Source organism: Zonotrichia albicollis, chromosome 5 (assembly GCF_047830755.1).
Source record: "Zonotrichia albicollis isolate bZonAlb1 chromosome 5, bZonAlb1.hap1, whole genome shotgun sequence".
Taxonomy (NCBI): Eukaryota; Metazoa; Chordata; class Aves; order Passeriformes; family Passerellidae; genus Zonotrichia; species Zonotrichia albicollis.
In genome coordinates this window covers 47946977-47960794 of record NC_133823.1, presented here as the reverse complement: position 1 = coordinate 47960794, position 13818 = coordinate 47946977, and positions in this window count along the sequence as shown.

Below are 13818 nucleotides of genomic sequence, written 5' to 3'. Positions count from 1 at the left end.
TATCAGTCCATCACTTGGCAGATGTACAATGATCTACTCTAAGCTATTCTGTGGTTTCTCAGCTCCTGCAGAATTTGTTTCTGCCATTGGTTATTTCCCAGACTCTCCTCATTATTTTATCTGGTGGAGCATGTTCGGGCTCTATCCTCTGAGACAACCACCACACAGATTAATTACATTGATCTATCACCTCAGACCTGGACAACTTAAGATGATGATTCTGTCTTTAGTCTTAAATCAGAAATGTATCTTGCAATTTATGTAACAAATATCAATTACATAAACCTCATTATTGCATTCACCAGAGTAATTTAATCCTGTGCTAATGTAATCAATCAGTTCACCTTCAGATCAAGAAACTTACTATCACTATTATTTGACTTTAGATAGATTTTAAAAAATCCATCTTTATGCTATAAAAATGAAACAAGAATTTCTCTTTTTAGTTCAACAGAAATATTTTGTGTTGTTTGACAGCAGTCCTGTTAAATAAAGCCTGCATTTAGTTCTCATATATCTGTAATTTTTAATATCTGTAACTAATATTTATTGAATCAGCAAATGAGATTTTAATCCTACTACTTTAGTCTTTGGATTATTGAAGGAGGAAAAATTGTCCAATATTTACACTGTTCTGTCTTTATACTTTTTCAAAAGTTTAAAATTCACATCTTAAAAAGAACTAAAACAATAAAAGGGCTATTTTTTGTTTTCCTTTTTGTATTTTTCCATTAAAAAATAAAAATATTTTAGAACTTCTAGCACCTCATAAACGGTTTAACTGACCTAACCAGATACTATTCCATAGAGTATATATCTCTGGTTAGCAAATTAAATTCTTAAGTTAGAAAACAGTAATGCCTGGAAGCATCAAGGCTTGTGTTGCAGTTAGAACAGAACTGGATACAGCAGCAGCACCTATAGCTATGTCAGCATTTGCCAGAAATGTACCACACAATAGTACCTGACATACTGGAGCTCACCCTGTGTAAATTAAACAGAGTGAAACGCTGAGTGCCACTCTTAGCAGGCCTTGGAAAATATTTGCTTTCATTGCTCTAAGTGCATTCATAAATACAAACACACTCTGGCTCTGAATTTTCTGCTAAAATATTCTCAAAAACTGGATTCTAAAGAATACCCTCTTGGTTGCACAAATCCCTATTCACTTGAAATAGATTTGTTTACAACCATTATGTCTTCTTCTATGTTTCATAAAGGCAGAAATGGATGTTGACTAGGAAAAATTTCAGTAGCTAAGTTCAGTCCTCAAAAACAACTGATTTCTACAAAATAAACCTATTTGGGTATTCTACAGAGCTGTATGTATTTTTATTTCAATGTTCTTTCATTACTTTTTGTTTCAGATGGGTTTTTTGGTATTGTCTTCTCTTCAGTTACAATGAGGTTCATAGATATAACATGGGGTAAAGCACCTCTGGTGACAGATGGCTGATTAAAATCATGGACAGAGATTAAGCAAGAAAAAAGTTGCAGGGCTGAAAGAGACAATTAAAATGGCAGCTTGCTCAAGAAAGCAGAAGAGAGGTCATTTTTGCCCTTAAGAAATGCATTAAACCATGCTACAGTGGTCAGGATTACCAACTGCTCAATGGTTAGTGACAGAAAATCCTCTCTTTATGTCAGTATTTTTCAACAAAATCAGTTCTCAGATTTGATTCCAGTTATATGCTGTTCTTTTTTCAAAACTTAGAGGAGTAGCTCAGCCAGCTCTTCCAGAAAGGCCACACAAGTCTTAGAGTCTTTGTTGCAGTTCAAGTGATCCATTTTAAGTTCAGGAAGCACCATTATTTCCGCTTTTAGGGTGGTGTGTCTTCCATTTCATGGATCTTTTAAACTTAAATATTTCACCCTTTTATTTGTTTGTTGCTCTGTTTCTGGGCTCAGGTGCAGCCAATTGACATGACTTTTTTCAAATGTGTTTCCAGTTAGAGTACAGAAATTGCTCTCTAGTGTGCTTTGCTATCAATCTTTGTCCAAAATATTGATTGGATAAAAGACTGCTGAAAGATGTGTGTGAACACACAGAGTAATTCAAATATGGTCAAATAAAACTTCTTCTTTACCACAAAAAACAAGGAATAGGGAGTGAAGGAAGGCTGTGAAAAAGGAGTCAAATTCAGCTCCTAAGCAGAAAGCAAAATTTATTTTTCAAAAATATCTAACATTTAAACAGGCATGACACCTTTCCTACAGCTCATCAATTTAAAGTACCATTCCCTAACAATGCTCAGTGCTATACTACAGTAGCATAGCAATACACACTTAAGTGCAAAATGCTTTCAGTCACCCTTTTACCACCAGAAAAAGATCAAGACAGAGTACAAGTAAGACAGACCTACTTAGACTCTTACCAATTGTTGCCATGGGTTTATTTAAAGTCCTCTCTTGTGAGGAATTAAAAGATAAAAATTAGGGCACACCTCAAAACAGATTAAGGACAATAGAAGCTGATTATCTAAATGAAAACATGCAAAGCTAGATGAATTCTCACATCTAATACAGGTATGGATCAAGCTAACAGGTTTTTGGAAACAAACACCACCAGCTCAAGTTACATCATTTATTTATAAAATCTGTTGCCATTCTTGCAATACATCATTATTATTACGCTATCATTTGAAATTTAGTATGGGGGAAAAAGCAGCCCTGTACTTCAGAAGTGAAAACATACAGCCTGTGTAGAACACCAGCTAACTGTTATAATTAACAGCACAATTAATAGCAATCTGTGCACAATGTAGGCTGGCTGTCAAGATACACACAGCACCAGGGTTTCAATTGATCCTGGTATCAGCAGAAAGACTGGCTCACCAGAAATATGAAAACTTTAAGTCAATTTTTTTAAACCAGAGTTATTATAGAGTGTCCATAAAAAATCAGGTTCAAGATCACTTGCCTGATATTCCCCTGCCCAGAACTGGTGCTGATAAAACACATCACTCTAAAGCAGCACATGTGGGAAGGCAAATGGAAAGCTGCAGACCCACCTCTTTTTTTGGACATGGAGAACAGTGCTGGGGGTGCACCCACTGAATCAGCAGGGAGAACAACACAGCTTGAAACACTTCCTCAGTGTCCAGCCTTCCTTTATTGCCTCTTGCTCCCTGGAATAAGCCACACAAACATCAAGCAGGTGCCCATGCATTAGGTCTGTGTCTTTCAAGTCTCTACATTTTTACTGTGTTTTACAGCACTTCAAATAAAATTCAATGGATTTTAGAAAACTTTAAGTATTACTGCCTTTGAAGCAATAAGCAATATTCAATCACCATGGAAACACAGCTGCTGGGAGTTTATCTAAAATGTCCACAAAAGTAACTGCAAGGAAGGAACACACTGTATCATTGTAGCACAGGTCTTGTAAAGGTCCATTTAAATAGGTAAACTCATGTAAAAATTCCATTAAAACTTTCAGTTTTATTTGCACAGTTAGCCCTCCTCAAGATGCTACAGAAAAACCAAATAACCTAGGGATGTTCGCTTCATGTAAACTGCCAGATGTTTGCTTGATGACCAAAAAGTAGCCTGGCCACACAAGAAATAAACATTTTGGAGCATTATGCATATCCTAGTACACAAAATTGTATTAAAAACAATATTTTAAATAGAATTGTACAGGAATTACTTAGCTCTGACCCATGACTGATGCAGGGAACAAATGACAGTGAAAGGCAGAGAGAAGTGTTTTATACAAAATTATAAAAGTTAGGAGGCAAAGAGAATGATACAAAGTTACAGAGTGTGGTGAATGAAATTTGTCAAAAATTTAATAACCATTTGGTGGATTTTGATCTAAATTCAAAATTCCTTTTTGGAAACTTTAATGTTATCAAAAATAACATAGTAGTAAAAACAAGAGACAACTTCAGTTCCTATTTGTTGTCTTTCTCTTCAGAGGCAGGATAAAGCACAGACATTATGTTGTAAAGATTTCTCATAGAAAAATGCTAAATTTAAATTATCCAGTGTAATGGATTCCTTATTTGTTCCAAGTTAAATGTTGGTACATCTATTAATTTTTCAGAATCTTTATGGCACATAGATTGCTCTCTGTCAATGACTCCTTCATTTGTAATTGCTGTGCTGCATCAAGCATTCATATTTCATGCTCAACTTTTCTCCACCATCATTTTTATGTGGTCAAATTTAATATATAATTTGTTTTAAATGGTGAAGATTTTTTTTCTTCTATAAAAGTCCTTCTAAAGAGGACACAAGCAATTAAGAATTTTTAAGAATTCTATTTTAAATTTTTTTTTTCTCTGTGCAAATTTTTGCAAAAGTTATGAATGTACAATGCAGAGCTTTTTTGAGTTTCAAATCAACTCTTTTAAATTAACAAAATTAATTTTTTCACTACTTTTTATATTTTTGACTACTTAAATTATTATTCGTTTTTCACCTTCTAATCATATATATATAAATTCTGCAAATTGCTGAGCAATTTCTGGGAGATAAATTACGTTTCATTCCTTCTTTACTTATGGAGTATGTGATATCCAGTAAGTCACTCAATGTTTCATTCAATTAAGTTAGAGTAAATAGACATCAACTTTTTAAAGCAATGTCTAATCTTCTGACCTCCATTACAGTTATTGCTTTGGCAAACACACTAAAAGCTGCATTCATAACATGTATTCTCTATTTTGCAATTAAGTTTTAGTAGTGTCCCAAGTGCATGAATTAGCAAACCTAGAGCTCCAAAGTGTGATTGATTAAGCTTCATGATAGATGGTTTTAATGCACTTTGCTTTAATACTTGGGTTTAAATTATGGCAAAGCCATCAAGGTGATTAGTTGAGGTGTGGCAGCTTCTAATAAATGTACTTAGCATAATTGATTGTCTGTGTGACTCAGCTAATTCATGAATTGATTATGAAATGCTAAAACAGCACTGCAATGTTTTTAAAAGGAATTACTTTTGCTGTTTTCTTTCTACAGATTTTACTTTATGTAAGTGAAGTATTGGTCCCTTCTTGGCTGGCACCGATAATGCAGATCAGCTTAGCAAATGGAAGGCAGAGTGTGATTGTGCCACTTTGCCCTCTCTGGGATCATACTCACCTCCCAGGCAATCTCTAACAGTATCTGTGAGTACTAACATCAGACAACGTGCCTCAGGTTACTCACTGGACAACAAAAGAACGACATTGTACTTTGTTTAGAAACACAAGGTGAGAAAAAACTTGCACAGCCTTTCCTGCACTTCCCTTCAAAAAGCAACTAATAGAAGAGACTATAAAATCCCTGAAGCAGAAGCCTTGATTTATAGACTGTGAAGCAGATAACACATTTTTATCAGTTTATCAGTAATAAATAAAATTTGTGACCTCACTGAGGGTCATAGTTACTGTAACTCAAGCACTGCGCTGTTTCTGAGGACTTCACCCTGTGGAAGGAGGAGTTAATGAACAAGGGCAGCCCGTGGGAAGGACTCACACTGAACAGGTTGGGGAGGACCCCACCCTGGAGAAAGTTCCCCCCGAGGAGGAAGGAGCAGCAAACAAAACATGTGATGCAACAACTATAAGCCCCATTCCCCATCTGCCCAGGTTGATGATGGGGAGGAGGCAGAGAACTGGCAATAAAATTAAGCCCAGGAAAGAGGGAAATAGAGGGAGGAAGATGTTGTAGTTCTTTTACTTCTCATTATCCTGCTCTGATTTCGATTGGTGATAAATTAAACTGATTTCCCTAAGTTGTCTGTTTTGCCCATTGGTGGGCAAAACATTATTCCATTTATTCCTCCCTGGCCTTATCTCAACCCGTGACCCTTTCATTGTATTTTCTCTCTGCTGCCCAGATGAGGAGGGGGGTGATAGAGGCTTTGGTGCATCCCTGTCACTCAGTCGGGGTCAAACCACAACACACCATTGCTAAGAACAGCAATTTATGTGAGTTCTGAGCTGGATGGAAAGGAAAGAGATCCCCTTGGATGTATGCAAAGAAGGTTTGGAGAGTAAAGAAAATAACAGAAGTGAGAAACCCGTGAGGTGATGTGTGGATGCTAAGAGCAAAGAAAGGAAATTGTTTATTTAGCAGTCAGTGGAGATTCAAGGTTTAACGTGGTGCTTTATACAGTCATTAGCATTTTTCCAACAGAATTTGCAAGGCACTAAAGAAAGAACAGGGAATTGCCATAGCAAAAGTGGTACTACAAGCCTCATGAGTAAGGTAGAAATCAGTTGTCCATGGGGGGGAAAAGGGGACACAAATATGTTCATTATTCTCTACTGTGAGGGTGTGAGGATGGTGAAGTTCTGGAACTGGTTGGATGGGGTTTGAGTAACCTGGTGTAATGGAAGATATCACTGCACACAACAGGGGGGCTGTAATTAGATAATCTTTAAGGTCCCTCCAAATCCAATTCTTCAGTTCTGTAAATACATTATCTTTATACTACATATAAGATATTATAAAATTATTATTATTGTTTTTATTTTTATTATTGATATTGCTCCAGATATAATATTATAATTATAATGTAATAGAATAGATTATTATTTGATTCTATAACTCTGAATAACCATTTGTCTCTTTCAATTAATTTTAAAACACTTTTTAAAAATTTTGATTTGGATAAACAGTTTTTCTGATGTTTTCTTTGTTCAGACTTAGACTCATTTTCACTCACAATGCTCCTCTTTCTTTTCAGTCCTCAAGGTCTGTATGACAGCCTTGGACTTCAGTGAAGAATTTTTCATTTACTTCTGTAAGGAATTAGGGAATAGAAAGATTTATAAAGGAATGAATATGATTTTCCTTCTTCCTACCATCATGAGTCCCCTGAGAAAGAGCACTGTATCATAAAAATATAAAAGCACACCTAATATTTCCTAACTATTTTCAGTACTTGACAGTAAAAGATAAAATTGTCAGTAGGGAAATTCATAAAAATAGTGTGAAGCTTCAGACTCATAAATGTATTTACTTGGTAAGCCTCTGCTTGTTATTTTATTACTTGGAGTAGAAAGTGTTCCTGTTTTATAGCTCTATTGAAGTTTCAGAAATTTAAACAAATTGTATTTTTTCCCTTCTATGACTATATAATTCATCAAGCCAGGGTCTTGCTCAGTTTATTACATTATTTTTCCATGCATGAAAATTCATTTGCTGCCCTGGTTCTTATTGAAAACGGTAATTTCCTGGGTGGATGCACATCTGTTATCATTTCAGAGTCCAGTGTGATGAGCCTGAGTGCAAAACCTCTTCTCAATGACACTAAAGCAATGGTAATACTCTTTTGGTTTGTCATTTACTCAAAAAACCCAAGAAAATAATAATAAAATAAAATAAATATAACTTTTTCAACACTGGAAGATATTGAGCATCATTTCTGCTCTTTTCCCATTGCTAGGTTTCTTTTCTAAGTCATGGAATCATACGACTACAAATGAATCAATGAGTCAGGTATATACACACCTCACAGCAGGAGAGTACACCAACAGAATAATGGAGGCCCAATCAATCATAATTTTGCTGCTGACATCATGGGCAGAAATTCCCTAGAACCACGGAGAAAACAAAAAACAGAATACAAAACTTTTTTTCATATTAAAAATTTGTGTCTGTGCATGAGTGTTAGGTGTGCATTAGGAATAAAATAGGAAAAAAACTTCTAAAAAAAAAATATCTTTAGTGAAACATTTTGTTAAAGCAACTTTTAGAGCAAAATTCATAGAATCACAGAATATCCTGTGTTGGAAGGGACCTGATGAAGATCATCGAGTCCAACTCCTGGCCCTTCAGGACACCCCCAGGACTCACACCATGTGCCTGAAGTGCTGTATAACACTCCTTGAACTCTGTCAGGCTCAGTGCCATGACCACTTCTGTAAGGAACCTGATCCAGCGCTCAACTACCCCACGGAGAAAAATCTTTTCCTAATATCCAACCTAAACCTCCCGACACAACTCCAGGCCATTTCCTCAGGTTCTGCCTTGGGTCGCTATAGAGAACAGACCAGTGTCTGCCTCTCCTCCTCCCCTCATGTGGGGGCTGTAGACTGCAGTGAGGTCTCTTGGTGTCCTCCTCTCCAGGATGAACTGACCAAGTGACCCCACCCACGCCTCACATGGCTTCTCCCCCATATCTTTCATCATCCTGGGCTTTGGACATTCTCCAACAACTTGATATTCTTCTTAAACTGTGGTGCCCAAAAATGAACACAGATATCTATTTAAAAAGTTTTCTTATTTCTGAAGTCAAGAAAGTTTTCAGATGAAGGAAAAGTAATGCATTTTCTTGTATAGCACTGCATGAAGTGGTAATCCAATTTATATTCTGCTCACACAGACTTTATTATTTAGTGAGAAGTAACACATTCAAAAGCAGTGTGACCTTCAGTAACATATGGAGATATTTTTCAAGGAGAACACTGACCCCAAAAAGGAATTTCATTTTGTTGTATTTCCTTCCATTCCTTCAGAAAGTCAGAATGATAGGAGAGACACTTCAAGAGGTTTCTGTACAAAGCCACATTTTGGGCAGAACATGGTGCTCACAAATATGTAACAAGTCATGGTGATGAATGAAATTGTCTAGGAAACAGAAGGTTAACTATCTCAGTGCACAATCTTGCAGCCCTGCAGTTGCTTTCAGCAACCCAACAATTAGTTTTAATAAGACAGCAAGCATTCCATGGGGAAATAAAGACCAGAATAATTGACAGCATGCACCTGCTTTGTGGAAGAGGAACTCCTACCTGTATCAAGGAGAAAGATTGTGAGTTGGACTACTGTGTCCCCAGAGTGCAAATGAGCAACTTTCATTTTATCTTTGATATTGGGTAGTAGTAATTCCCTGTGTGAATATAGAGTACATTTTTAATTACTGAAAACATTTTTTGCACTAGTCTAAAAACATTAGCTTGCTAACAAGTACAGTTCCATCAATTTAAAACCAGAATATATTCTAGTCCTGACCTTAAAAAAGTCAGGTTTTTTTCAGATGGCAAATTTGTCCTGTATGGTAACAAGATAACTGGTTTTCCTCCTGCAGCAGAAGTATAGGGAATTTATAAAGACCTTGCTTCTTTTATACTATATAAAGAAACTATGAATGACCTTTTCCAAATTTGCAAGCCAATTGCACCACAGGAAATCACATGACTTGATAATATCAAGTTGTTATAAGGAATATAGTGCTAACATAATGCAGAGCATGCTCTGTAAAGTATACTGCTTCTGGTTTGATCAAGGTTAGTATCTGAAAATTTACTTTAAATACATATTCTCTATTCTATTTGTGAGACAGGCCTATGTTCTCAGACCAGCTTACTCATAAAAATAACCCTAACAAAAGAATCAACATACCTCTTACATCTTCTGACATGGATTTCAGTTATGCTGGAAAATTAAATTCTTCAAAACAGTGTTTTGAAGATAGAATGTTATCTACTATTCAACATGTGGACACACACAACTTTGATCTTTATATGTTCTCTGGTTGAAATGTTAACCTTATAAGTAGCCAGACCAAAAATGGTTCTTTTATTGGTGTGTGTTTTCTCAATACACTTGCAATTGCTTCTAATTTCACTGCATGCACTTCTGCAAATCCATAACACTTTCTACCAAAACAGATTTATTCTGGTCATTTTTATGATAATATTTTTATTTGTCTTATTGTAGCTAGAAAAGCATTAAATTTAGCACAGCTGCTTTTCTCTTGTGTTTCAACACATTGTCACTTCTGTCAAGCAAATTACAGATGACAATAGTGTCATTAGACTTTACTGAAAGATTAATGGACCCATCTGTCAGTATATTTTTTTCCTAGTCACATACTAGCTTGAGTCCTGTTATCTACAAAGCATCTCAATACACTGAAGTTTATATTGACTGTACATCAAAGGGAAAGGAAGGAATCCTAAGAAAAAGGGTCCTGCCATCAAGAAACCAATACCTGTAAAAAAAAAGGTTTTTAGAAAGTAATTTCCTGTATTACTTATTAAATACAGAGGAAAATAGTAGAAAAAAATATCTAAGTTTAAACATAGTGTTGGGACAATTTCGTTATGGGATGTGTGACTTGCAGAAATAGACTTTTAGACAGAGAGAGCAGAAACTACAAAAGCTGATGCCCTCTTGTACATTGACAGAGCTGAGATCCTACAGCTGCTCAGTCCCTCACACCCCACCCCATGGACACACAGCTGAGACCTGTTCTCTTCCATTCTTCGGGGGCCAGAGGCAGCAGGAGGACCAAGAGCATTTTAGAAATCATCTTCAAACAAACCTGAGGCAGCAAACAGTGAAGTATTTTCACTGGTTCATTGTGACTGTTCAGTTCTGTCCTGCAGATCCTATGAAAGTCAGTGAGAACTGGGAGCCTAATTTCCACTTTTTCTCACAAAAAGCTCACTGTCTTGGGCGATGCTGTGCCATTATTATACAAAAAAAAAAAAAAAAAAAAAAAAAAAAAAGGTCCTTTGCTACACATATTTAAATTCCACAGAATTTCAAGACAAAAATAGACCAAAATACTGAGAAAATCATATTGAATGATTATCAAAGTGCTGTTTCTACCACTGGAGTTTTCTGAAGTCTAATTCTATCTTTCCAAAGTCTGATTCAATTTATTTTCTAGTGGAAATATTATTAAATTTCCATATTTCCACATAATACTATGATATATTAAATATTGAGTTTAAGCTGAGAGAGCATGAATACTGTAATTATGTCAAAGAAAGGTTCATAAGTCAAAGAAATATTGTACTATTTCAATGCACAATCACAATGATAATAACAAACCTGAAGTTCAAAGAACTTGAGTGTGTGAACACTGTAGTCTAATCCTGTATGGTACTCATGTTACAAATAAGTACACTATGGAATTAATGAGATATGCATTTTAATATGCAAGCTCTGATCAGATGAAATAATTTTTTAAATAATTCTATTAAGGAGGAGGGGAAAATAGTTTAAATTTTCCCTTGTAATACACATGCTACACTTTGACTGTCACATCTTTAATCTCCAGTATCTCCTCAGGCCAAGTAATTTACGATTAAGAAGGCCCAGCAGAGCTCTTGCTGAGTCAGCTGGTACATTGCCTGACACATGAGGCTCACAGCTCCTCCCAACCAAAGAATCACATGCAAGCCGCCTACTGAGAGAGGTCAATGGCTGACTGAATCACCTGCTGTGCCTCAAAACACCTCAAGTAAATACTATACAACACAGCTGAGACAAGGAGAAATATATCCATCTTCCCAGTGTTCATTTTAGGCTATTAATTTATCAACCCCACCTCCAAATACTTTCATTTGCTGCCAGTGGGGAGTGGTGGGGTTCCCAGAGATGTACTGGACTTGTCAGTCCAGCTGCAGCTCCAACGTGCTGCCTCAAGGAGCCTCTCCCTCTTCACTGACAGTGAGGGGGAAATGACACAACCTAACCTCCTCCTAAGCTTAGGTGCCTACAACAGGCGTTCCTCAAAACCATAACCATGAAAAGTTAAACTACTTTGATCTCTTCCATCCGTAGATCTTTTTCAATTTCAGATCTATTTCAATCTTACTGTTGGTGAACTCTCTCCCTTCCTTCCAAAGTTCTACTGGCAAGTTCTTTATTGTCCAAGCAGTCTTGTATCTGATAAAGTTTTGATAGCTGTGCAGCCATTTTTCAGCTTACACTTTTATGAACTGAAAAAACTCAAGGCTCAAGAAAGCTTGAGTTTTTTCATCATCATGCTTATTATACAGGTTTAAACATCAAAGGGATATCATCACAAGTGCTTAATTTTGATCATGCACTCTTGGGTGTGGTTTTCTCTCTCATTCAACTGTTTAGCATCAAAAATACTGTGGTTTTGCAAGCTGAGAATCTATTTCCACTGCACTTCAGATAATATAAGGTACAGAATGGAGTCCTAGCAAACTAATTTCAGTTTAGACAATGAACAGTTTTCAGTGAAGTACTGTGTCTTTAAAGAAATTTAATTGCTTGGAATACACTGATTTTATGCATTACTTCCCAGATTCTCATATTCTGCTGGAATAGTTCAGGCAGGCAAAAAAGTTCATAATTTAAAAGATTTTTCATTGTTACTTTGTATATTTAATGTAATTTTGGGACCATGTGTGCTCATTTATGCCTGTATAACCTAATGCCTTTGGGTGTTTATTAATTTGACAGTAATTCCCAGGACAATTATTTTGATACTGCTGGCACTTATCATTTGTCATGGAACTAGTGCAGTAATTCACCTCCAAGAGTAGTTTCCCCCCTACATTTCACAGACATCAAACATCTTTTCATTATCTCACATTAAAATCTCATCAAGAATACTGTAAAAACAGTTTAGAGTCTTCCAGTCAATATGTTACGAAACCCCACAACACCAAGTTTGCTCGTTATGTAATATATTACTATGGAAGAGGTGAGAATTGTTGAGAACAAATTGGATCACATTTTGTTTCCCTGCTCTGTTGGGATTCTCTCATGGTTCATAACTAGATAGCTACAGAAAGCAGCAATCCCAGAGATCATACTGGAGAACATAATTTTCCTTAATTATTCCTTAACTAGCCTGCCCAGGTTGATCTTGAGGTGAGGGTAGTAGACTCCCACAGCCTGATATTTAAGTAGTAATTTTACTGGCTTTCAATTTTACTTTTGTCCTGCTGGCACTAATAAGTAAAGTTTATTATTCATAAAGTGCATTTACATTTTGTACTAGCACACAATAAGGCCCTTTTAGACTCTACTGACATGGACTGGAATTAACATATATTCCCTTTAAGTTGGCATTTCCAGGAAGCAGCAAGTAATAACTCAAAAAAATTGAAAAAGCTTGAGGGAGTACTTCAAATATGCCTATCTATTGTTCTGAGAAAAATTTTGGTCCAGGCATGAAAGAGCCTAAGTGTTCACTTATCAAACCAATAGCAACATCAACTTTCGTAGTGGGGTGCAAAAAAACCCATAATAGCTTTTCAAACTAATAAAATACACAAGTATAAGCTTTCAAGCTTACAGTTCAGCAAATGAATCAGCACTTGGACAAAATGGTAAAAAGAAAACAGGATCAAAATAATTTTTATTACTGATTTTTTTTAATGAGGCAATTTTTTCACATAGGAAGGGTTTTGAATATCAAAATCCATTAAGCAAGGACCTTGGCAGTCTACAGGTGGTTCCTGTGAAATGGAAAAATTATTTAAGGCTTATAAATTAAATATGGAACTTCTTTTGTTTGCTCTGATGATACTGTTCTCTTCAGTGATTTTGAATGAGGCTGAAACATAGACCATTCTTTTGATGCAACAGCAACATCTAATTTCAAAACGTCCATTATGCCAAACCAAGGGCAGAATAATTCACTTGTATGCTAAACATATGTCAAGAAGCATGCCACAAACAGCTTTTAGACAAATAACAATGGAAAACACTTTTATTTCCCTGCAGTTCATCTACGTCTTCTCTTTGCCCATGAACTTACAGTTTTGAAGACATAAGCTAATGAAAATTAGCTTTGAAATTCATTTTTGGGCACTTTTGGTAAAAGACTGAGAAATTATTGTAGTTCAGTGCTATCGGAAAATAGTTTTACTTACCCTGGTATTACCATGAAGGTAATTTTCTTAAGTTTGGATCCTATATGCTAGCATTTTAATAGTTAATTATTAATAATTTAATAGCAAGTCCCACTAAAGATGAAGCCCTGTGATAGACAGTTTAAATTCAACACACACTAAACAAGCTCTAGCTCTCAGCTCTGAGTGCCCCATCCAGCAGGGGATTTACTGTGCCATGCTGCAGACAGACACAGGGGTTTGCTCCATGGGA